Here is a 23,834-nt window from a genome sequence, read left to right as displayed (position 1 = left end):
AGAGAGAGAGAGAGAGAGAGAGAGAGAGAGAGAGAGAGAGAGAGAGATGCAAACTACAACGATTACCGAAACGAGGTTCTCGCCGGAGGCGAATATGAAGCGAGCGTCACGAGCAGCCGTTTTCGAGGCACGAGGAACAGGCCAGGTTCATACATATTTGCAATGTGCGGCCAAGATGGACGATATGCAATTGTATGCACGAAAGCATACGCGAGCGATATCGTGGCAGAGGATGAGGATAGATGTGCATACACAGCGCGTGGGTAAATGCTTTATTGCGAGTCCGTGAATATCCTTGCACGGCCGTAGGAGCCCTGTCTATTGGTCGCGAGTATCCGCACACAAGACATAACAGCGCGTACGCTCGCGCCGAAACGCGCCACGACCGTAAATAAATGTGTGCACGAGGTGTGGAGTTCTAGGTACACGTGAACGCGATATCGAAGTTCCTTTCATCGCGGTAAAGTCAAGAAAGTTCGTTCTTCCACTTCGATTCCTGAACGGGGTGATAGAAGTGCGGCGGAACCTTGGTAACCCGGTCGGTACACATTTTATTTCTCGGTTGATAGTTTTCCAGGGTAACTGTAGAAGAGAGTCAAAGCAGTGTCGCAGGAAAGAGTCATCGTTTTTCAACGATTCCGTTGGAATTTGAATCCGAAGTTGCTGGCTTGCGTTTTAATCTAGCTCTCGGAGCTCGCGAGCGTTATTTCTTCGGAGGAGAAAAAATCCACGGATAACTCCACTTGTCGACATGGTTAAGTGTGTAGGACCGCGCGGGAAACAGGTACGCGAGCGTAACGCGGCACAATACGCGAGAGGATCGAGGGCCTAGCGATACAAATGCATCAGTTTCACGGCTCGTCGGACAAGACAACGAGATTCATGCCCTCCTCATGCATGAATCAACAACCTTTTCCATATTTACATAACAACGGTTGATTCGCAATGTGCGCCGTGTACGCGGGTGGGAGTCGGTTGACAGATTGAGAGTATGGATAGGCTTTATTCTCCCGGAGCGGTCGTCCTTCGGAACGAAAGAGACCAGAGGAAGAGGAGGTAGGCCGGCGAAACAGCCGATGGAGAAGGAACGCGCGCCGGTTGGACGGAAACGGCCCACGAATAAAGAGATGGAAGAGAAAGGAGGGTATCCCTGCGCCCGTGATCTGAATATCGAGCGTCGAACGAATATGAAGCAAATGTACGAGCTTGGTGCACGCGAAATTTATCCTCTTTTTATGTTTGAACTTTGCGGCACGATAACACCAATGAAACGATACTGGATCATCCGTTGCGACATGGTCGGAGGAAAAAATTTCGCGGCGAATCGGACGCTCCGCAGTTTCCATTTTTCAATATTTATATCGCACAATTTTGACAATGTTTCCAACCCTCCTGGGTCTCCACTTTAGCTACATTTACACTCGCGAGCACAGGCACGAGCAATCAAAGCCACATAATTTTGACCAGCCAACCTTTGATGCACGACTCGCCGTTGATCGATCCCCTTCGAGACCTCGATTCGGTCGACGAAGGAAACACGACATCCAGAGCGGAATGAGCCTCGCGCTTTATCTTGATTCGCGTGGGACGCGAAATCGGCTCGAGGGCAGAAAAGTTTGTCTATTCGTTTCTTTGGCTGTGGTCACGGAACAGGGAATCGCAGACCACCAGCCGTCGCGGTCGGGTGTCGGTCGATACAGTAAGTTCTCGCGTGGACACGCGAATAGCAAGGCTCAGCTGTCGCAGACCGAGCGAGCGTTACGTATGTACGTCGAGCCAGGGAGGAAGCACTGCTTCATGCAACGTGCTACGTTGCAGAGGCGTGGCGATGAGTTACGTCCTCTCAGCCCGTCGGAGAACCTTTGGCTTCTGCGACTGCTAACCACGGTCCACCGGGAAGAATTCGGGAACCTCGGGGACTATTCGTCACGACCATTGAGCGCGTGTGCAAGATCCGGTGAATGTACGCCGTGGAACGGGTTAGCTCGGCTACTCGAGAGATAAACGAGGCTGGACGTCTTGTTGCCCGCCGAAAGAAACTCTGCGAACTTTCGTCGACGATGAATTTCGACTTCGGAGATCTTTAGCGATTCGTACCGGAAGTTGTAACAACGGAACCCTGACTTAGAGAAATCGAGGGTGTTTAGACTGCCTGGATTTTAAATGCGAACACCTGTTATCGTTGACGTTTTAAATAACCGGTGTTATTGTCCAGTCTGAACAAAATGTTCTTGTGGAAATTCGTTTGCAATGCAGTCTCCGAGATCGTATATATTTTTACTAAGAAGGAGTTACATGTACTTTATGCTTTTGGATAACTAGAAAGTTAAAATTAAGACAGTCGCGTGGGCAACTCTATCGCTGAACAAGGATACAACGTGGAGGCAGAAACGGCCACCGAAGTTGTCATTATTCATCCACCATTATGCTCCGGAAGGCGCGTAATAGTGTAAAATATGATTTCCAAGACAAAGTACCGTGAAATAAATTGTCCGTTCGGACGGGTGAAACAAATCAGTACCGACACTAGCCGAACGTGTCCGTGTCCGTGTCGGACACAGGCGTGAAGATTAAGGGATCGAAAGCTCCAACGCGTTGTATAAATTAGACACTCGGTAAACACACCGCTTCATCAAACGAGCGCTATTTTTTTTTAGTTCCATGCGCTTCTTATTCCTACGAATTTCATCCGTGACGATTACGAACGATGCATTACGATCCCGACGGGAACACCACTCCCATCGGCGATCGACGACACGCAACGCAAACAAAATACACGGTAGTTTATTATTTTCCGATAGCTAGCAGCTGGGAGCGTTAGCTAAGCTGGGACAACCGCGAGAGTCGGTGGCTCCTCGAAGGACAAGGAGGATGAAGTAATCCTCGTTATGGAACCGGTACGCGTGTGCTCTCCGACTCCTCGCGCACACGCTGAACCATCCACGTGAATGCTTTGATGCGTAATTTCTAAATACGTTGTCTCCATACACGGGAAAGGGAACGACAGGCATGCAGAGATATTATCGAATCCGATTCATCGCTGAAAGATACACGGCGCAAGCGCATCTTTGATTTTGCTTTCAAAGCTTTCGATTTTAACATTAGTTTAATCTCATTAGAACTCGAAGAATCAATAAATTGATTGCCGAAGAGGGAAGGGTGACCTGATTTTCAAATCTCAAATAAAAGAAAAAAAGGTCTCGAGTGCAAAAGGAGACTCGTAACAAAGGGCGGATGTCCACGCGATTCCAGACGATTTCGCGAGAAAGAAGGCCGGATACTCGCGACGTTTGCGTCGAAACTCGAGAGGAAGAGAGCTGGCTACCGTCTCGAAGCGAGTACAACGACCCAGGGCGTTTGTTGGTGCAAGTTGACGGTGCGACGGTGATATTTTATCACGGCCCCACCGGCCAATATTCGTCTCCGCGTATCCTCCGAGGAGCCCAGAAGATATATCGTGGCTTTTCGGTGCGCGAACTCCGACTGCTTCGTGCGAGCAACCGCGCGCATCCGGCCAGCCGCGGAAGACGCTGGCCGGCTACCGCGAACACAGCACGGATCATAAATAGCGCGCCATATTTCCTACTCCGGAGCAGGAATAAAAAATGAAACGTTTCTCACGCGACAAGAGGGCACGCAGGACGCAATTAAATAAAGGATAATTATAACCGCGCACGGGGTACCCGCGTTCTTCTGTGAATGACGACACATCAACGATCGCAATTTGCTCACCCTGGTAATACTCGCGCCCGCTGTCTCGACGACAATCTTAGCAGCGTTGTTGTAAAGCATGCGTCATAAAGTGTATTACGGAACACGATAAGTTTTGTTCGTGGGGTATCTGTGTGTCAACGGAAGGCTAATGAAGCGAGATGTAGAGGGTTTAGAAAGTAAGGGAGGGTTAGAGAAAGGGAGCGACTGGAAGCGCTGCGCAGCTAGTTTGAGAACTCAGCCTATAGAGATTTTGACAATCTCGAATGATTACTAGTGCCTCTCAAGCATTCAACAAAAATCCTGAGGTAAACAAAGGACTCAAAGGCCCAAAGTAGAAGTGGTAAAAGAATTCAATGGCCGAAGACTATCCAGCGTGCATCGACCAACGTCCCGATGGCTACGCCGACTACAGCCGGCTTTAAGAGCGATCCCGTTAAATTCAGTTACTCGCGCTGGATATGCGAGAAAAAAATCGCTCGCAGATGGAATGCTCGCATCCGGGAGCTTGCCTTATCAGTCGGCGGTCTCACTCGCGGCTGCGTGAGATTCTCGCGAACGCGAAAAACGTCGACGATCGGTGTAAACGTTCCCTAAGGTCCCTCGCGACGCTCGCTGGTCTCGCCGCCGTATTCTCCGCCGGGCATGGAAGGGAAGGCGTGACAAGACTGCAAAGTAAAAGGAACCAGGCATAGAGTCACCCGCGCAAGAGGGTGACATGCTGCCGAGCCGGTTACGGACCGATCGTCCAGGCAGGTGAACATAACCTAACTGCTAACAGAAACCCACAGGACCGTTCTGCGCGCGCGCTCCCGATGTACCTCGGCCAACCTATCGGCGATGGTTGTGTACGGAACACTTACGCGTTTACACGTTACACGTGTGCCCAGCTTGCGAATAATCTCGCCGGTGATACACTGTCCTATGCGGGATGCGGTTAATATTCGTCCCTCGCTCGTTCCGTGGACAGGTGGACGAGGTCCCCGTGTAACCCGCGTCGCGACACAGCCGTGCTACGCGTGCAACGGTCTCCCTCGGGTCCGGTTATTAGAACGTTGCTAAAAGAATGATCTACGAATGCCGAGATGTAATTGGCCTGGTACTACTTCGGCTGGGTGTTGTTAATGTTGATAGCAAACCCTCGAACAGGTGGACGCGGTTCCAGCCTACTTTGCATCTTGTCAGTGCGACACGCGCGGAGCACTCTGCTCCTTAGATCTCGATATTACGACACTGCTTGGAGGATAAGCTACGAACGATCAGATGTAATCGTCCCGGTATTATCCGGACTGGGTGTCGTTAACGTTGATAACAACGATAGTACGTATATCCACTGTGCTGTTCTAACAAGGTGAGATCTTATATCTTAAAACTACCAAAAACCCCGAGTTTCATCCGAATCCAGTCACATCGCACTTTGGTCTGGGATATTGGATCCACCATTTTGAATTTCTAAATTTTTAGTTCAGAAAAATAAAGCAATAGTCATAGGCCCCCTCGAACCTTCCAACTTTTTCCTGTGAGATTATTTTGTATCCACGATAGATTAGGCATTATCCTAAATTTGACATGCTGGCAGTGTACTTGGTAGTCTCTTAATAGCACCGAAACCTCACATTTCGACTACAGTGTACTAAAGAAATAACGTACCCAAAGACCACGCATAATAGGCTTGGCACCGTTTCGATAAAGCGTCGACACGGTTGTTGACAAGTTTGACGATGTAGATTCAGTAATTACAGGCCTAAGTAATGGCGGCGTTGCCGTTAGACTCGACAAGTTACCTCGGAATTCCGGCGACACTTTTAACCACGAGGTTTTAACAAGTTCAAGCGTAACTCACCGCCACCGCTCGGCGCTAACCTTCAAACTCGAAAACACAAAAAGCAACTTGTCCCACGGAACACGTCGTTAAATCCGATAGCATCTACCACGGACCATCGCGAGAGGAATGCACCGAATTACGGAATTCGGAGACCGGGTAATTAGAGTACAGCTGGCGAATGTTGACAAACGGTTGCCGAGTTCCAACCACGCATCGAACGGAGCGTCCAGGTGGGCTGCGTCGCGCAACACCGTTGCTCTTGCCAGTTTCACGAGCGCAAACTCCTGAACTCGGGATTCCTAAGGCAGAACACGCGGTATCGGCAACGGAACGGTGCTCGGCAAGTTCTGGCAGGAATTCACAGGAAACGGTAAAAGTGGCTCGATCGGGCGGTAGGCTCGCCAGCGGAGCGTCTTCACTTCCCTTGGCAACGCGAGTCTCTCCGAAGCAAGGTAACGCGCCGCGTGCAAATTAAACGCGCCCATGAATCACCGGGCAGCCACTGTAAGCCCTCCAGAAGCGAATCGGTCGGTAATCTGCGGCTGTGCGCGGCACGCGCGACATCGTCCGATGGGATTTTAATCACGAACTTTCTCGGCTCGATTCTTTTCCACGCGGTGGAAATCCGCGCAGGACGACGGCGCGGGCAGCTCCCGATGGGACTCTCCGCTCTCGCGACCTAGAAAATCCCTTTAGCTGGAACAACCGGCCGAGGCTCTCGTCATCCATTCTGATTTATGCCGGTTGGATTCTGGTGATCCCCGTGGCACGATTGGCCATGGAGGCAGCCGCGATAGGCCAATGCGTTGGCAGATTAGCGCGCGCGCGGGGATCCCGCCGCGACGAGAATAACCGACGCTTCGAGAACTCCGCCGTCGCGTGTCGCCTCCCGGATGCGACCGCGTTAAATAACGATTACACGTCTTTAATGTCATACAATTGTGTACAAAGGAATAGAGTCCATGAAATATATAGGCTAGTAACTGTAGTCTATGTAACGCGTAACAGTTGACCAAAGTAACAGGATAAGAGTAATAAAAAGTTATCGTTGGTAATGTTTAGCAATGAATGCGGTAGCAGCTCGAAGAAGTCAGAGGCTGGTAAGGAGCGAATCACGGGAACGTATGAGTCATGGTAATACGCGGGTCGGTAAGAACCTTGGTATGTGGACGTACCATAGATAGGACGAGATAGGTCGTTGTCACGTCTCTCGGAGAAGGATTTGTCGTAATGATTACAGTTTGTACGAAGAACAACTTCGTGGATCAACGACATCCGACAGATAGCGACTATTGTTGTCAAAGTTCAGGTGACAAGTGACGACAATCTGGCAAAAAAAAACGTGTAAACGAAGCATCAATCGTTAAAATATTAAACGCGAACCTTCGCTACGCGTAAGGAATCTCCATTTGTAACTTCCAGGTATCCTTGACATTTAACAGTCGCGATACGTTTTTTCCTCGGGTTCTTCTATTTTTCTTGGAAGAAAATAGCGTTTCTCGATCGAAGGTCCACTACAGATTATTCCGCACCACAGGCCGTGCCACCATGTGCTCCCGTTTAAACGGACGATGCACACAAAGACACGTGTTCAGCCACGGACAATTCTTGCACGCGTTACGCACCTTTAATTACCTTCGCGTACGTGCGGCGCACGCTGGAATTCACCACGCGAAGTGGCTGCGAACTTCTTGCTTCGTTCTGACCGCGTTGTTATCGCGTAACGAGGGCAATGATAATCGCGATGTAGGAAACGGTGTTCTTCTCGTACCTGACCTTCTTTCGACCGGTTGATGGCGAAACACCAACCCTGCGTACGTTTAACTGGAAATTATCCTGAACGGTTCTTCGTTAGTTTATCACGCGCGCGAGGTATAATAAATCAGAATGATAGCCACCGCCGCACTCCTCAGACGCGGCATTCGCTGTCATTCGTCCGGATAATTGGAAAATTATCGAACGTCCCGTAGAATTCAACATCTCCTGATTTAAAGCCAACGAGTATGTATAAATTTAGAATTCTACAATCTGACGGTCATTAGCAAACGGTATCATCTAGCTAACGCAATTGTGCAATCGATTACACGAATGGTTATTTTCAGATGCAACTTTTTTTATCGAGCAAAACGCAGATAAGGTGTATAGCTTCGTAGCATAAAACTCGGTAGTTGCTACTATTTCACACGCGTTGGCGACCAATTGTGGTGTCTCCGAGAAAGAGGAATTAACAGGATGATAAAGCCGTGGGATAAATAAATATTAAATTCGCAGCCGAAGGAAAGCAAAGCTCTGATGCAAAAATAAACCGGAATGAATTACAACTGCGGTAGAACGCGTAGCATTGCAGTTCCCGAACCGTAAAAACTTCACGCATCTTAAAACACCGTGTTCGTATAATTGAATTAATCAGATAATAACTCATTCTACGTTACGAGCATCGTTTGCTAATCCGAGACGATCGTACGCGCGCCTCTTCCTCTGCGCGACGGTCAAGCGTTTCATAAATCTTCCTCGATTCGCCGACGCGTTCTACGACTCCTCGAATGTATCGACTGCTATTAGTTAATCGTTTCATTCGTATGTATACTGTTACAGGTGTGTATCGATATCTACGTTTATGTAAAATCTTATTCGATTCGGTGTTATACTCCCAAGCAAGGATTTAGATGAATTTCGTTGGATGCATGTCCTTGGAAAAGGATGAATACAGAAGAATCCTTAGCCTAATTACCATTTCTTTCCGTTCTCCTGAATTCCACTGGAGAAGAAAGTATTCGGTGGCATGGAGACACAGTGACCAGGATGTTTGACCCTTGCGGAACGTCCAGACCAAGTGGAAGAATTTTCGAGGACCATTCTCCCCCCGTTACGTTGCGGGGTAAAAAATTTCGCAAGCGGAACTCTCGAGCAGAGTAGCCCAGAGAGTAGAAAGGTGGATATATAGGGAGCAGGTTCTCACGCGAGGCGAAAGAGACAAACGGAGAGGGGAAGATGGCGGCCGCCAAAGTCGCGAACCGGTTGGTCTGTCTCTCTAGATTCTCCTAAGCTCGCGCGGCGTTCCAGTACCCGCGAGCCTAACTTCGATCGGATAGTTACGGTAGCGGATTTCGCTGGACGCCGTTCTATAATTTTCCACTTGGACATCCAACAAGAAAGCAACCGTTGACGCGTTAATTCCTCGAACAACGCCATCGATGCTGCGGTAAAAAATCAACGAGACCAGGTTTAGGAATTTCCACTTTCCTCTAACTTACTTTGTCGATGCAATAATCCATCGTGTTTAAAAAAGAATAACATTCGTTATTTCGAACACCACTATCTCTCGCTGAACGTTCCAATGCTATTCGTCTAACTTGCATCAGCTTTCCCTTGGATTACCATTTTTTCAGAAAATGATTAGCCTATGAAAACACGTGTACCTGATCTACATGGATGTACGTTTACGTCTTCCACGACCATAAGCAACTGCTTTTTACGATCTCCGTTAAATCGATCACTCTCGTGTTCCAGAACGTCGATAGCATCAGCCCTCATGCCTGGAGTTAAGCGATGAGTTGAGAAGATTCGCTACGAAAAGAAAGACAATTCCCTAATGAGCGTATCGTTATCAATAAACAATTCTGTCAAGACAACTGCCAGCATGAAAGCTGCTTCGAGGATACCCGCATGAACGGACATCTGCAGAAAAGGCATGGGCTTACATGCGCGGTACAGACCGACTGTTCCTCCGCGGTAGGACAATGCTACCTGTACCAAACCTCTGCCAACTTTCGCGCAACGGAAAGTCAACGGCACGTGCATGCGCTTAGATTTCCCTGGATTTTCGTGGAACATCGACCACGTCCAGCTATCCAAAACGATTTCAGTCGGACTCTTAATCCCAGAGATACTCTGGAAACGTCGGTAGCCAAAGCCTGCCGCGAAAGCTCGACGCTTTGCGATAGTCGCGGGAATGGGAGCGCGACAGAAGCACCCAGAGGCGAACGAGAGAAAGAGAGAGATCGGTCTGTAAGCTCTCGGGGTACTTACAGCGATGCAGTAGTGGTCCCATTGTGCCTGGACGGCACAAGTCCCCTCTCTGCTTTCCGGCAGACTCTACCGTGCCGTTCCCCGCCGCAGTCTCGACGTTCTGACACACTGTTGCTCACACGTACACAGACACGACCAGCAGCGCCATCAGGAAACACCAGCGTGGTCCACGTTCCGATGGAACCACGGGTCCTCGAACGCGAGAGGATTTCGGGCGAACCGCGCGGAACGCGACGACAACGCATCGGCACTAGACAAACGCCGGAGACCGTCTATGGTGATCGAGGGAACCGCGGCCGAGAGCCTTGTAGAGCGGCCATAATGCACTGCGGCGGCACAGAAAGGAATAGGTCAGCACGAGGCTTCAACCGGTGACCACTCCCCCTTGGTACCCCTCGCTCATCCACCAAGCGATCACGCTCACTTTACACCTACACCCGGCTCTGCCTATCCCCACTCGGCTCCTTTCGTTCACCTGCACCGCGGTTCGGCCCTTTTTTCACCTATCGCACGCCACTCGCCGATGTTATTAGCAATTACCAAGCGGGCTACCTCAGGATCCGACTCGACCCATCCTCTGTGTCGCCTTGTGGTACATGAAATTATACTTGGTTCGCCTCTTTTGCTTCTGTAAGTACATTTTGCTGATATTTTAAAAGTTCTCTTGCACCCCTTGACGACCGAAACGTCGTAATAAAGTAATATTCAAGTCTTTTTAAAATTGACATGAAATATCGAGCTCTTTGTTTGTTTTTATCGTTCCTCGAAGACACCGTTGCCGAAGGGTAATGGTACCAGCGGCCTCGACTAAAAAGGACGATAAAAAAACCTCGTTGCAAGTAGGCGCAACGACATCCGTATCGCGCTTTACACTCTCCAAGCTTGCGACATACGCGAGCGCGTTTCAGAAATGCAAACACACGTGCGCCGGGTACGAGCCGCTGTGGCGTGCATCGATCAAGAAACCAAGCTACATATTCAATTTTCACTCTGAATTCAAGGTTTCGATAACAACTCACACGTGGAAAAAGAAACGGGCCAGACTTTCGCCGACTGTCGTTGCGCCTTACTCGAAATATATTTTCATTTAACCCAGACCAATTATTACTTAAACGAAATATAAAAGGAAATCGTAAACTTAAAAAAGAAAAATAAACAGAGCGATCGATCGATTGTCTTCCGGAGGCAGATAAAAGCAGGGTTGGTACCCAACGGTTGCGTTGCGAAACGACATTCCTACGCGAGCGCGAGCAACGCTGCTGGGAGACGCGAATCGATAAAATCTGTAGAATTTACGGTAAACCGCGCTTAACAACGGGAACGCTTCATAAGAGGCACTATCCAGCCCCGAGTGCCGTTACGCGTTTTGATTCGTTGCGTTCCGCCAGCCGTTGCAATCCGAGGCACGTTTACCAGCAAATGCTCACGCAATTTCTGTTGCTTCGAACGACATTTGACATTTTCGTGAATTAGACTGTTTTCTATTGTCTCTTAATTCGTTAAATGGACAAATAAGATAAGTAAATAACGATATTCCCTGGATATTCGTAGTCGACCGAGTTCGTTTTGTCGTATAATGCCGGTATAAATCACTTTCAACCGGAGCAAGTGCAGCGACGGGAGAAGAGGGAAAGAGAGGGAGACGGTAACTGAAAGGTGTCTTTGACGTTCGAGAGATCGGAGCAACGACGAATCGACCGCGTAACTCGAGAAGCCTGAAATCGTTTGAACGGTGGCCATTGTTGTCGGCGGCTAGACGAAGAGGCTACGGGATGCAGGGACCCGTGGATACGTTTAATTAATTTCCGAGACAATCGGCGCTCCTCAAAAGTCGGACAACTTAACTCCGCGAGGATGCAACAGCTGTGCGCCCCGTAAGTGTATGCGCGCGGCGAAAGAACAACGAGAAGAAGGAAGACCGTCAGAACCAGTTTCATCTCTTAAACGCTTAATTAAGGTGGTTCGAGAGAGAGTGAAACCGGGGGATACGTGAATCCGAGTGACGCGAGCCAGGGGACGAAGAAGAGGACCCTCCCGTGTCCGAGAGGGAAGGATATCGATATGGCGCTCGCGCGCGCACGCACTCACGCATTCGTGCGAATGTGTAGGTCAGCGGTGCACAATCTTCTCCAACGTGAATCAAATAGGTATATTTAGTAATCTCATGGTTCGTTAAAACAAATTTTGTTTCATTTGTATTATTCTACGAGTCACTTATTTTTTATTTTTATTCGTTCAATTCGATATTCACGTAATGCTCACGAGTAACGGTGTATTTATTCCTCGATCGATCGAAATTCACTTGACTGCGATATAATTTTGTTTAGCGATGAGAACAGTAGAGAAACAAAAATCATTTTTACTCAAATTTGCCTATTTCTTTCGATAAATAAGGTCCGTACTTTGTGCACCACTGATGTAGGTGTAGCCCCGTAGGTACGCCGAACCGCGGCCGTCGTCTTCCACCGTCCAGTCCGCGCATTTCGATTTATCGTTAACAGCTCTATCGCATGCGTGGCCCTCGAACCAGTTTCTCGTTTTATCATGGTCACTCGACGCGGCTCCACGTAACCGGGTAGCGGAGTAATTATTGTAAGGGGGCATATGTATATACGCGCATACAGACCGCACGGGAATTACTCACTCGCGACAATAACGAGATCGTGCTCGCGAAACCGTTGAATCGAACGCTTCTGAGACCGTTACGTGCACCAGCCTTTAAATTGTTTTCGCCGGCACACGTTTAATCGGCGAATCGAGAGCGTCGATCGCGTCGACGGGGACAGTGAACGATGATCTTCGCGCTTCCCGCTATGAGATTGCGAAAAGCAATTTTCGGAGGTCCTGGCAATGGAAGCTATCCAGACGCGGGCAAAATTCTTATTCGGAACGAAATTCGCCCTCAAAGTCACGAGTTACAGTCGATCGCGTGGTTTGCTCTTCAATTATTTTTTTCTCGCTCTAGTGACACCCTGTATACAGAATATAAGATGCGCAATGGGAATATACCATCATTAGAACCGGGTTAAGCGAATGCTAACCGCTATCTTCCTTATCGGAGGCTCCCTCATCGGATAAGCTGTTTCAGGGGATCCCTATAAACAGTAACACCTGCCAAGCACATAGGAAACGGTCCGGTGTGCGCACCCTGTACATGCATCTGCAAACACGAAGGCGTAAACACTGCTTCATTTCTCCTAAGTTAATTCCGTCGCTTCTTCTCGCATTCTCTTTCCTAATGGAGAAAAATGATCCTCGCCGGAAGTTCCTCTAACCGGCGCATATATGATCGTGAGGTTTAACGATCATTATCGGGTTTTATGACTCAATGAACGTCGAATACGAAGTGGCCGTTCGATACAGCGATTAATCGTTCGTTACAGAAGTATAGCGTATAGAAGTATAGAACTCTAGCAAACAACGAAAATCCGTTCTGCGTTAATCATTTACTTCGCTGGGAGTACATTTTTACGATTGTTTGACGCAAACTGTAAATACAGTTCAAGATATTTTGAAAGAGAAGTTTAAAGAAGGTCTTCCCTGTGTTCGATAAGAAACAGCATAAACAACTTGGTATCATCGAGGAAGAACCGAACGTCGACACCCACTTCTGTAACTTCAAACTTTCCAAACTCTCCCTCGACCGCACTTTGCCGTACCACTCAACTGCTCCGCGATTCATAACTCGTTCGCCAGAACCGCGCATCTGCGCGCAGCAATAATTAACGAGACCGTCCAATCGGGCCTCAAACGCAACAGCGTCAGGCGGTCACCGACGGCACCCGCGACTCCAGCTGCGCGAGCCAGGGCTCCTTCTCCTTATCAATTTTCTGAATGAAAACGAGCAGTTTTTTTAGCAGTACACGTTATTATATATCAAGATCAGTAAAATCAAGATAAGTCCTAGAAATCTTAATAACATTTAAGGAAGTCGCACGAAGTCGTCCTAGACTCGTTACGAAAACAGGTTTCGCTTAAAACCATTCTCGTATTCAAATTTTAATTGTCACTCGACCGGTAACGAATAAAAAGATGATAATCCCTTATTTATTTTTCGAAATCCTTATCGAGATCGGAATCCTGTCCATCTCTGTCCAGCAGTTTTGCGACAGTCGTGCGAGCGTACGAAGCGACGAATAATTATTCGCGAGTAAATCGAGGCACACAGGTGCTTGGTGCGTCTCATGTTAATCAGACACGAGTGTCCCATCGTCGTCGTGCAAGGAATACCACACGGACGAATGCGAAACGCATTTCCACGGTAACTAGTGGCCGTATTCAGCAGTGCTTCACGCAACAGAGAGTTATGGTAAAAATTTCCACCCGAGCCACGCACATCTTAACACGTTTCAATTTCTTATCGTGTACGGAACAATTCTAATTAAACGCAACGTTCCGTTGCGCGATTCGACTTTCAAAACGGCCAGTTATCGCGAAGCTTAAGCACGGAGAGCATTCCCTAATCGGCGACGATCTGTGCGGGTGCACCTTGGGCCCGCTAACGAACCACTAATTATTAATGACCAACAAATTGTTGTGTCTACATTTCGGTAATTTATCGCGCGTACCGCAGTGAGCGATGTGCGTTTTAATTGCTCGCGTTAAATTGTTCGCGATCCTATCTGAACGGATCCTCACCGGACCTTAGACTGACATTTGAAACTCGAATCTGATGTTTTTATTCAACGGAAAAAAATATCTTAATGTTTGCTACCTAACGCAATTAATCTGGCACGCTCTGATTATCGCACTTTGAATTAATGTAACGTCCAAGTGATACGCGAACATGGTTGTTAATGTTACGTAAGACATAGCTACCTACGTAAATTAAGAGCGTATGACAACAGAGATCCACCGGAAGATGTCTACGACTTCCTTCTGACTCTATCTACTTTTCGTTTAATTTAAAAATGAGCTTAGGGTTGCTGCTTCAAATCTAGCCTCAACGGTGTCTTCGTGGAACGGGAAAATGTGACAGAAAACAAAAGAAGATGGAACGAGCCAAGTGAGAAACGTTGGACAAGGTGCTGATGGATAAAGTACCCAGTAGGACATTTATATGCAGAGTAGGTCGGTGGAGCACATATTTCTGAAGGAACGGAATTGTAATGGCCAGACAATACGTAGGAAAAAGAGACCCGAAGTTTATTTAAATAATGATCGCGATAACGCTGACCACAATAATAATGTATGTCTTATCGTGCTAGATTCATGGACAATGAGTATCGAAAGATTAAATAAAATATGACGCTTAGATGGGACTGTAAATACAGCTATCGCTATTGTTAACGATACAATACTGGGATCAGCATTGACAGAATAATGCAAGATGTTGCCAACTCTTCCGTTCTTTTTCAAATTTAAACGGGAACAATGATACGGTCACTTGCCCGCTTCGATTCAAAAAAATTAATGTTTATTAGTGTTTACGCAGAAAGACATATAAATGTCTTTTAATTTTCACAGATGGTACCTAAAAATTGCCGATCAAAGCAGAAAATATAAGTAAGCTAGAGTCCCGGATAGGGGTGGGAAAGGAGGGTGCGCGAAAGGGAGGACGTGCCGCGCGGATCGAGCGCGAAGCAAGTCATACGACGACGCCGGCTATTAAGAATCTCCGTGTAGCTAAGAATCGTCGGCGACACCTTGAGTATATTCCGTGGTGTACGATGTAATCTCTGTGTGCCATCGCGACAACCCCGACTTAAACTAGGCACCGTGTAGCTCGATGTCCGGTGCCTCGTACGGTGTTCCCTCTCTCGTTCTCCTTTTCTCCTTCGTTTCTGCTCGCTAAAGGGACTGACATCATCAGCCACCTATGTCCACCTCGCGCCCCATCCGGCAGTCCGGGCACGTACGTTTCGGACAAAAGGAGCATTAAAACAAAAATATTGTCCGTCCGGAGTTGAACTTATAAATCAAACGACGCCCAACAAACGGAATCGCCGGGTTCTTCGTTGTTGCCCGTCCATTATCGTCCCCGGCGTGTTCTTCTGCCCCGTCTCCTCCGTCCTCGCGGGCTCAGAGAATGCGAGGGACGAGGGACTTTTCATATACCAGCCCTCTCCACCCCCGTTCGGCGTTGAATTTATAAATAATGCTCTTAACGAACGACCGAGAGATCGTTGTCATAATTCAACTCGCAAACGAGAGTGGTTTCTTCGTGTCTTATCTGTTCCCCGAGTCGAATTCATTAATCGATCACGGCCTCGCGATACGCGACTTCTACCCGGTCCTCGCGACGCAGCTCCCCGTCGGCTCCGTCCGTCGCGTCGCGACGGTCTTCGACTCCTTTCCTCGTTTTGCTCCCCCTGTCTCCGTATTCTTTCCGCCCGCGATCGTAAATCATCGACGCGAGACGCGAGCTTAATCGTTTTAGCGTAAACGTCGCTCGTCCCGATCGCTCGACACGCTGATTTACGATTCACTCGAAAACTGGACGCTAAGCTTTTCCGAACGATCACCCGCCACGTTGGATTACCCGTTCCGTGCGCTATTCGTCAATCGATCAGAAATCGACCGGTTTTCTGTAAATGTAGACGCGTTTCTCCCTGCAGAACTCATGGTCGGATATAATCCACGTCGTTATCTCTGGGGTTCCAATCGGTCCGAAAACACTAAACATCGCTGCGGAATTCGCAGTTGGCGACGGTCGAAATCGTGATCGCTGAGGACGAAACAGACGTCGAGCGAAGAGCGCGCTTCTGGAAACGACGGAGCGGTGACCTTCGTGGCGCAAAAAGGTCGAATCGTTGTACCGTTACGGGCCGCAAACAGGCTGCTTTTAGCCGTTTTGACGTTTTTTTCCGTTCCTGTTGCGACTGGTCGAATTTATGGGAACGGCCGTGGTTAAGGTCGTTTCCGAGCATTAACATCCCAGGTAGGGGCGCAAGGTGCACAGGTGACGCGATTGCGCTACGACCTTGCTCCAAAAACATTTTCGCACCCTCGCTTCTACCCCCGTGGTCGCCCTCTCTTCCCTGCCCTCTCGCCGTAACCGTCGTCCAGAACCGTGCGCTTCCTCGGCCACGAAGGTATCCATTGTACTTTCAAACGAAGCGATTTAAATATTTTTTGCTATGGTTAGGGTCACTCGTAGGCGACACGGTTTTAGGTCGATCCGTGAAGAATGCCTGAGCGCAGTTTCAAGGTGGAACGAAACACCGGCCGGGAATGTGTTCCAGCGTAAAAAATCGCGCTGCGGAAACCATTCCCCAGTGTTTACGCGCCGGTCGCAGTTTTTGAGCCGCGGAAACGCGCTCTGCGCGGATTTATGTCCTCTAATTCGGGATTTATTCCCGTGAATGCTGCATGAGCGGGAAAATTGCGAGCGCTCGATCGCCCGAGAACGCGTTTCAATTATTAATTGGCGCGAGGATTGTAAATTGGCGCGCACGAAACGACGTTGTCTCTGCGAACGCACGCTCGAAGACGGATAACTTTCGACACCGCGAACGGAAGAGATAATTCGCGCCTAATTGCGGCCCGGTTCGACCAGATTCCGCGGTCTGACGGAGAGGTCGTCCAACGATTATGCTCTGTCGCGTCATGTCCCATATTTTTACCTTATTGCTTCTGCTTTTATCTTCCACGTTTTTGTTTAGTATATACTGTCTTTTTTCACCAATCTTATCGCACAGCACTCTCTGTACCATGGCTTCGTGTTCTTAAAGGACATTGTTCCAGAGTATACAATAGACGACTTTATCTTCCGTAGGATGGACCATTTGGGCCATTCGACCTGAACGTCCCAATTACAGGGGCCTTGCGCAAAATTGACCGTTCCGCAGACTTTTCGTTGAGTTAATTCGTCCATAAACGCACTTGCTCCAACAAATTTCATTCTAATTGGTTTGATTGGATTCCTTGTAATGCGTCAGAGGGTTAAAAACTTTCCATGCTTTCACAATCAGTTCCTAATTTGGCAGCATGCCTGGTTTCATCGCCGCCAATTCTTCACGCTCGAGCGACTACCTCGGGAGTCTTATTAAATTTGTTAGTCTATACCTATTATTTACAAAATTCCGTTGAAAGTTCAAGTTACGTTCAAACGAATTAACCGCACGAGAACTCTCTGTATCGATAGTTTTGATGGTGCCGCGTTTCGTCCTTGCGTTGCTAATTGGAGTCATCGGTAAGGCTTCCCTAGCAGATCCTGCCTCAGACGTGACGCTATTAATCGTTTGAACAACCTGTTAAATTGATTACGTCCTAATAAACTATCGAGTAATTAGAGACTGTCTAGCGGACGATTAATGGCGTCGTGTCAAAGACAGAATTTGCTAGACAAGCGTTAACCATCCAACTAACAAATCCTAGACGAAACTTAGTAGCGTTGATCCCTGCGGCATAAATGTTACTTAATGCACAAAACAGTCTTTCCTTTATACCAGGGGCCACGTTTGATTTTTTAGAGGCCCCTGCAAACGATTCGAGGCCAATGGAGCCGACGAATCAACGATTAACTAGTTTCAGGGATTAATATCGTAGATGCCGGGCGGCGCCGAGGAGTTGAAAACTGCTTCGAAAATTAATAGTCGGCCATTAATTCGAAATACCTACTCCGCGCATGTGATACATTCGCGGTTTAACTACCCGATCGTTAATTTACTTACTTTATGTAACAGGCTGGCGGGTCCAACGCGCATGTTTCTTGTTTGAAATTATATCAACCGGCAAAGAGGCTGGACACCGCACGTCAACCAGAAGTATGCGCTGCAGCGTTTGCATTTATCGGCGAACAAAATATTCAAAAGTGTGTTTAGACGGGTGCGATAAATCTAAAACATCGCCCAAGGGGAAGCGGAAGAACGCGATCTACGCAGCTTCTGTTGCAACTATTTCGTGGGCCTCGGAGGCGGTTACAACATGATTCGATGGTGGCAGCGTCGCCGGAGCGCACGTGCTGGGATCCGACGGCAGCCATGACTCCCGAACGACTTCGTTCGCGGGTTTTTATGGGCAAATCACGTTACAAAATCGGGGTAAAAAATATCTTAACGGCGAGACATCGAGGGGAGCGAGTATCTCTGTAGAGTTCAAGAAAAAATTGGATGTTAGAGAAACGAAAGTTTTGAAGATGGATTTCGAACATTTGGCGTCTCTTGTTCTTTTGTTCCGTGAAAATTAGTTTTCGAAGAGGCGCGTTTAATCACGCGTGATTTAAAAGGTCGTCGAATCGAAGGGCGCAGAATCCAAATTACGAGTTACGGTTGAAAGGATTATTATTCGGTACGATAATTAAGAGCGCGTGCAAGTAGCGCCATTCGGTACGTTCGAGGTGATATAGCGTATCCGCGTTTGAGTTATCGAATTCAATAGGAATACGCGAATTCTCCGCGCTCGACCGGAAGATTGGACGAATTTATGCGGGCAATGCGCTCGAGACCCCCCGCCTCCCATTTAAAAATACTATCTAGGTGGCCATTTATCAGGCTTAACTGTGTCTTGAAACCGTTACTTTTTATTGAATAACGTATAACACCTGCGAAAACACTTGATTCAACGTTGGACGTTATATATCGCGGGATGCCAGTATTAAATTCGGGGGAATTTAGGAAGATACGCCGCGAATGGAGGCAAAAAAATCGAAACGAAAAATCGCCCGTGCTTCGAATCAACGAGAGATTTAATAAACGGAAGAAAAACATAGGCTATTGCAAGCTATACAACCAAACAACTGTTCGCACGTGATACTTTATAATCTAATCGCGTGCATTGAGTAAACCAAGGGTTCCGAGGGAGTTTTGGTGTGTTCTTTTATAGTTTACAGAGGTAAAGATTCGCCACATTCCTCTACGATACTCGTAAAATAAAAATTAGATTTTGAATTTTAGAATTCTACATTTTATATCGAACGTACGGTTTTTACTCGATGAAAATTTTATTCGCTACTTCTTCGAGCTTTCCAAACAACGGAGTGGTAATTCGGTTGGGGAGTGATCACTGACCGAGGGTGTAATCTTTGGTAAGAGTGCTCACGGATCTCTCTGATAAGGCGGTTTCGCGCAATCTCTCGGCGGGAGTTGATCCGAGAGGTCGCGAGGCCCTTCATCATCCCAGGTCGGGTTTGTTAAGTTTTGGGCATCACTTATCTCGTCGCGCCGCGGGCACTCGGCCCCGCTGTAAGGGTTGCGAGGAACGAAACGGACGAAGGGCAGAGGGGAAGAGAGAAAATGGAACAACTTCGGTATATGTGTGAGTTTTATTTATGTAATGGAGCGATTTCCAGGAAAGTATTTATTAACTCCGAGATGACTTCTGGAATCCCAACCGACTTCCACACGTTCCTAGAGTACTATAAAGTCTACGTTCTGGAGAGGGCTAAAATAGCCCCGGAAGAATTTGAACTCTATAAAGCTTCGGATGCTACGAATATGATCCCTATGCTACCATATCAAGTTTTAAAGAAAATTAGAGAAACGCTTCCAGCAGACTAATATATTTTGGTTTCAAATTCTTTACCGTAAACGTAACTTGAAACAAGAGACCAAGAGAGGAGGGAAGGGTGTTCGAAAAGGGAGGAAAGCCCTCTGGCTCGGTAAGGTGTTGCAGAAGAGTCGAGAGCGGGGTTGGTGGAGCCGGTAGGTGGGCGAGGAGGGCGCCGAGAGGGCAAGAGGCATCGGGTGACGTCGCGACGCCCCGGGCTCTCCGAGCAAGTTCTCGAAAGTGTCGGCTAAACTGATATGAGAAATGGTCGCTTCGTGCTGCCCGTAGGGGATGAAGGAACCGACTATACCTATACGTTACACGGTTGGGAAACGTTCAGGAACCTCGTGTGCGTTTCCAACCCTCGTTGCTCGATACGATATTCGCGGGCGATACAGGTCCGACCTACCCAGTTACCATCTTGCGCTTCTGCTAACGTTATCGCGGCCGATTTATTGCGACGTTCGTCCTTGACGGCACGCGAACTGTGCCGAAACTCCCACGAAACGCTCGACGCAACGGGGAGCAACGCCGTTGTTTCATTTTGAAACTTATCAAATCGCGCAGGAAACGGTTGGCCCTCTCCGCCCATTCTAAGGGAATTCCTAGAATGGAAACCCCATTCGCAGGAGAGCCACCGAATCGTGCCGTTGGGACGTTGCTTCGTCTAGGGGGTCAAAAAAGGATCGCGTTGTCACTTTGACAAACTAATTACGTCTGCGTGTTAGGGGGGCTGGGAGCAGTGCAATCATCTCCCGTGGTTCCAGCGGACCGTTATACATTTTAACGGAGTCTGCGAATTAATTCCATGCTGCAGTGACTTTATTTACACCGTGCTCATTTTTGATGCACGAACTAGAATACCGAGCCCAAAACGTCTACCCCTCCGTTGCAGGAATTTCAATTTAGTTTTCAATTTAAATTGAAACACAAAACCGGAAGTAGAGGAATCAAAGCTTCGATTTAAAACATTTTCTTCCAAGCGCGTGAAGACATTCTTGCGCAAAGATGAACCGAGTGTCGTGAAAACCATGAAAACTATGCTCTTCAATGATTCAGTCAGTCTACTGAAGAAATTTTGTTAATTTAAATTATAGGTTTGATGTTACCAAATAAAGTTTCTATAATAAATATGTACATAAATAAATTTTACATGTGTGTGTATCTATAATAAAAAATTTATTTGGAAACGTCAAACCTGTAATTTAATTTAGACTAACTTCTTTGATAAACACAGAGGGTACTAGTGTTTTGACAGTGGATGATAGCTGTCGGATGGAGATGCCGAGAGAGCCGTGGCCGAGAAACCAAGACCGACGACCAATCGTCACTCGTTCCACCCTTAAGGGATGCTGCACAGGCCCGCAGAAGGGGTTTCGAAGTATTCGAGCGGGAAGAGGACGAAGAAGAAAGTCCAAAGAGGGTTCGTTGGAGGGGGCAAAGGAACGCTTATCACTGGCTGCAGCCACACCGACCGTCGGATCCTTATTTATGGTCCCCGTCAGGCGTCGGTGCGGTACACACCACCTATTTTACCCTCGGGCCTCGCGATACCGAACTCACTTTATTTTCGACCGGATTTCCCCCGTTTCCCTGGGAAAATCGAAGGCAGCCATTAAACGCTATCGATTCCGAGTGAGAAAATAATGCATCAACAGCTGAAAACTGGAGACACTTTGGAATCTTTCTCCGTCACGAGTCGGGGGGACTCGGAGGCACTCTCGGCGAGCGTTATCTCGCGTAACAGGGTCGAAGATACCCGAAACGTCTTCGTAAGAGTCTCCTTTGAAGAGAAGAAACAGCGACAAGATTAAACCCAACAAACCGTTAACGCGGCCAAGAAGAGCGTCCAGCTACTAGCTTCGACTAGACTATTATTTACCATTTGGCACGAGTCCTGAGAGCGTTCGCGAATTCCACGGCGGATAGACGCCTAGTACATTTATCGTATGAATGTTATTATGTCGTTGCGCGATGCGCTACAAGCGTATCGCGTTCGGGCGGTTATAGTTCTTCATTAACGCCGGCCGTAAAACACCCATTTGACAGAACGAGATACAAGGAAAATTGATGCACGCTGCCCGGGCAGAGATTAATCCCGTAATTGATATCTATACGGTACGGTGCAAGCGTGCACGCGGGTGAAAAGAAATATCGTTACGTTTATCGGCGATCGCAGGAGAACCTTCATGGCGTACGTTCACGCGAACCCACGTGCACGCGTTCATTCTCTTTCGCCGGTCGTATCGAGGTAACATTTTCTGCTACGTACGGAGCCAGGAGTCGGAGCAACCGATGGCACATGTGCTCGGATGTTGACATACATGGCAGACGCGAGATCGGAGCACGTATGCCTTGGGTTGCTTTGCCTCTTTTTGGTCTACGCGCGATTATTCCACGCGGAACGCAGTCCCGTGATTGGATCCCACAAACGTCACTCTTTCCGCGACGTCTTCGATCATCGGAGCATGTGCACTGAGCGGACGTTTTGGCGGGAGAGAATTCTTTACGACAAATCTAATCGCTTCGGAGCATTGATTTCGTAGCAGTCGAAGACCTAAGTGGTAGGATCGTGACATATGCCTCCCGTTGCCTCTGCCGTTCGGTTTATACGCGATTTTCGACGAGAGACACTGCCCCGTGGCGGGACTCTATTAACGTCACTCTTTCCGCGACGTCTTCAATCATCGGAGCATGTGCACTGGGTCGACGTTTTGGCGGGAGGGAGGTTTTCGCGACGACATCGACGGACGACTACCCCAATCGCTCCGGAACGTTAGTTCGCCACATGTTCTACGTAGGATCGCAACGACATCGACCGATTCGTGTTAATTTCGCGAGGAATAAGCGTGAACGTTGACTTACCGTAGCGGCCGGTCGAGAGGTTCAACGAAAGGAGATTGCCTGCGGAAGGGTGGTCCGCGCCCGTTTCCTGCAGCTCATGATAACGGTCGTTCAGACCGGAATCGGTTGTTGCATCCGGAAGCGTGATGGCTGGACTGGTCCAGAACGTCGTCGAGTCCGCTGGATGATAGGTGTTTGGGATCGAAGCTAGGGAGACCGTTCCGCGCGCGGAGGAACGATTTCCCGACCGATACCCGTCGTCTCGTGCGTTGTGCCGCGAAAAATAAAAATAGTAGGCCACGGTTGAGACTTCCCGCGAGGGAACGACGATATCGGTGGCTGCGGAACGGATTAGAGCCACGTCAGGTCGAAGGCTCTGATCCACCTCCTCGCGTGTTTCGCGGAAGGCTCGCTTCGACGTCGGAGCTGGCTCGGGTGACGCTCTCTCGCGGGCCAAAGCAAACTTGTCGGATGGCAATACGTGAGTTAAATGTTCACCGCGGATGGTTTACGGCCCGATAGTCCCCACCTCGTACCGCCACGCGGCGCTGCCTGCGTTCTCTCTCTCCTACATGCCTCTGCCTCGCTCCTTCGCGCCGTCGTTCCTCTCCGACCAACTGTGAACCTCTCGCTCACTCTCTCACTCGGCCCCCTCCCCCCTAGAACCCGGGTTCGTTCTCTCCCGCTCTCCCGGCGTTCTCTGGAACGCTCTCCCGCACGTTCTCTCTCGGTTCCACGGAACCTCGAACTCTCCCCCCGCCGCGTGCCTCGACTCTGCTGTCCTGCGGCCAGTGCAAAGGCGGGGAATCCGGACCGAGGGAGCGAGAGAATTAGCGACAGAGAGAAAACTGAGCAAGGACAGAGTGCGGGCGATTCAGGGAACGCGTAATCAAGACGGAGACGAACGATCCACGCAAACACATGGCCGACCGCACACGGATGAGACGGGGATTTATATGCAAGGGCGTTGTTAATGGCGGGAGGGGGCACGGCGTAG

General features: G+C 48.6%; 1 protein-coding gene across 2 annotated transcripts in view; it reads right to left on the bottom strand.

Moving 5' to 3' along the window:
• Positions 1–23,300, bottom strand: part of LOC128888933 (homeotic protein antennapedia-like) — a 131,516-nt gene extending 108,216 nt beyond the window's left edge. Inside the window, exon 1 of one of the 2 annotated variants that reach the window (XM_054146160.1) lies at positions 22,859–23,300. The gene's annotated coding sequence lies outside the window, so the exon portion shown is untranslated. Of the gene's footprint in view, positions 1–9,565; positions 9,912–22,858 lie in introns of those variants that run through there. The other variant, XM_054146161.1, reaches the window with a different exon arrangement.
• Between the last annotated feature and the right edge of the window lie 534 nt (positions 23,301–23,834).

This window comes from Hylaeus anthracinus, unplaced genomic scaffold, assembly GCF_026225885.1.
Source record: "Hylaeus anthracinus isolate JK02 unplaced genomic scaffold, UHH_iyHylAnth1.0_haploid 11994, whole genome shotgun sequence".
Classification (NCBI taxonomy): Eukaryota; Metazoa; Arthropoda; class Insecta; order Hymenoptera; family Colletidae; genus Hylaeus; species Hylaeus anthracinus.
Note: the sequence above shows the minus strand (reverse complement) of the source record. Positions and strands in the feature narration are given on the sequence as shown.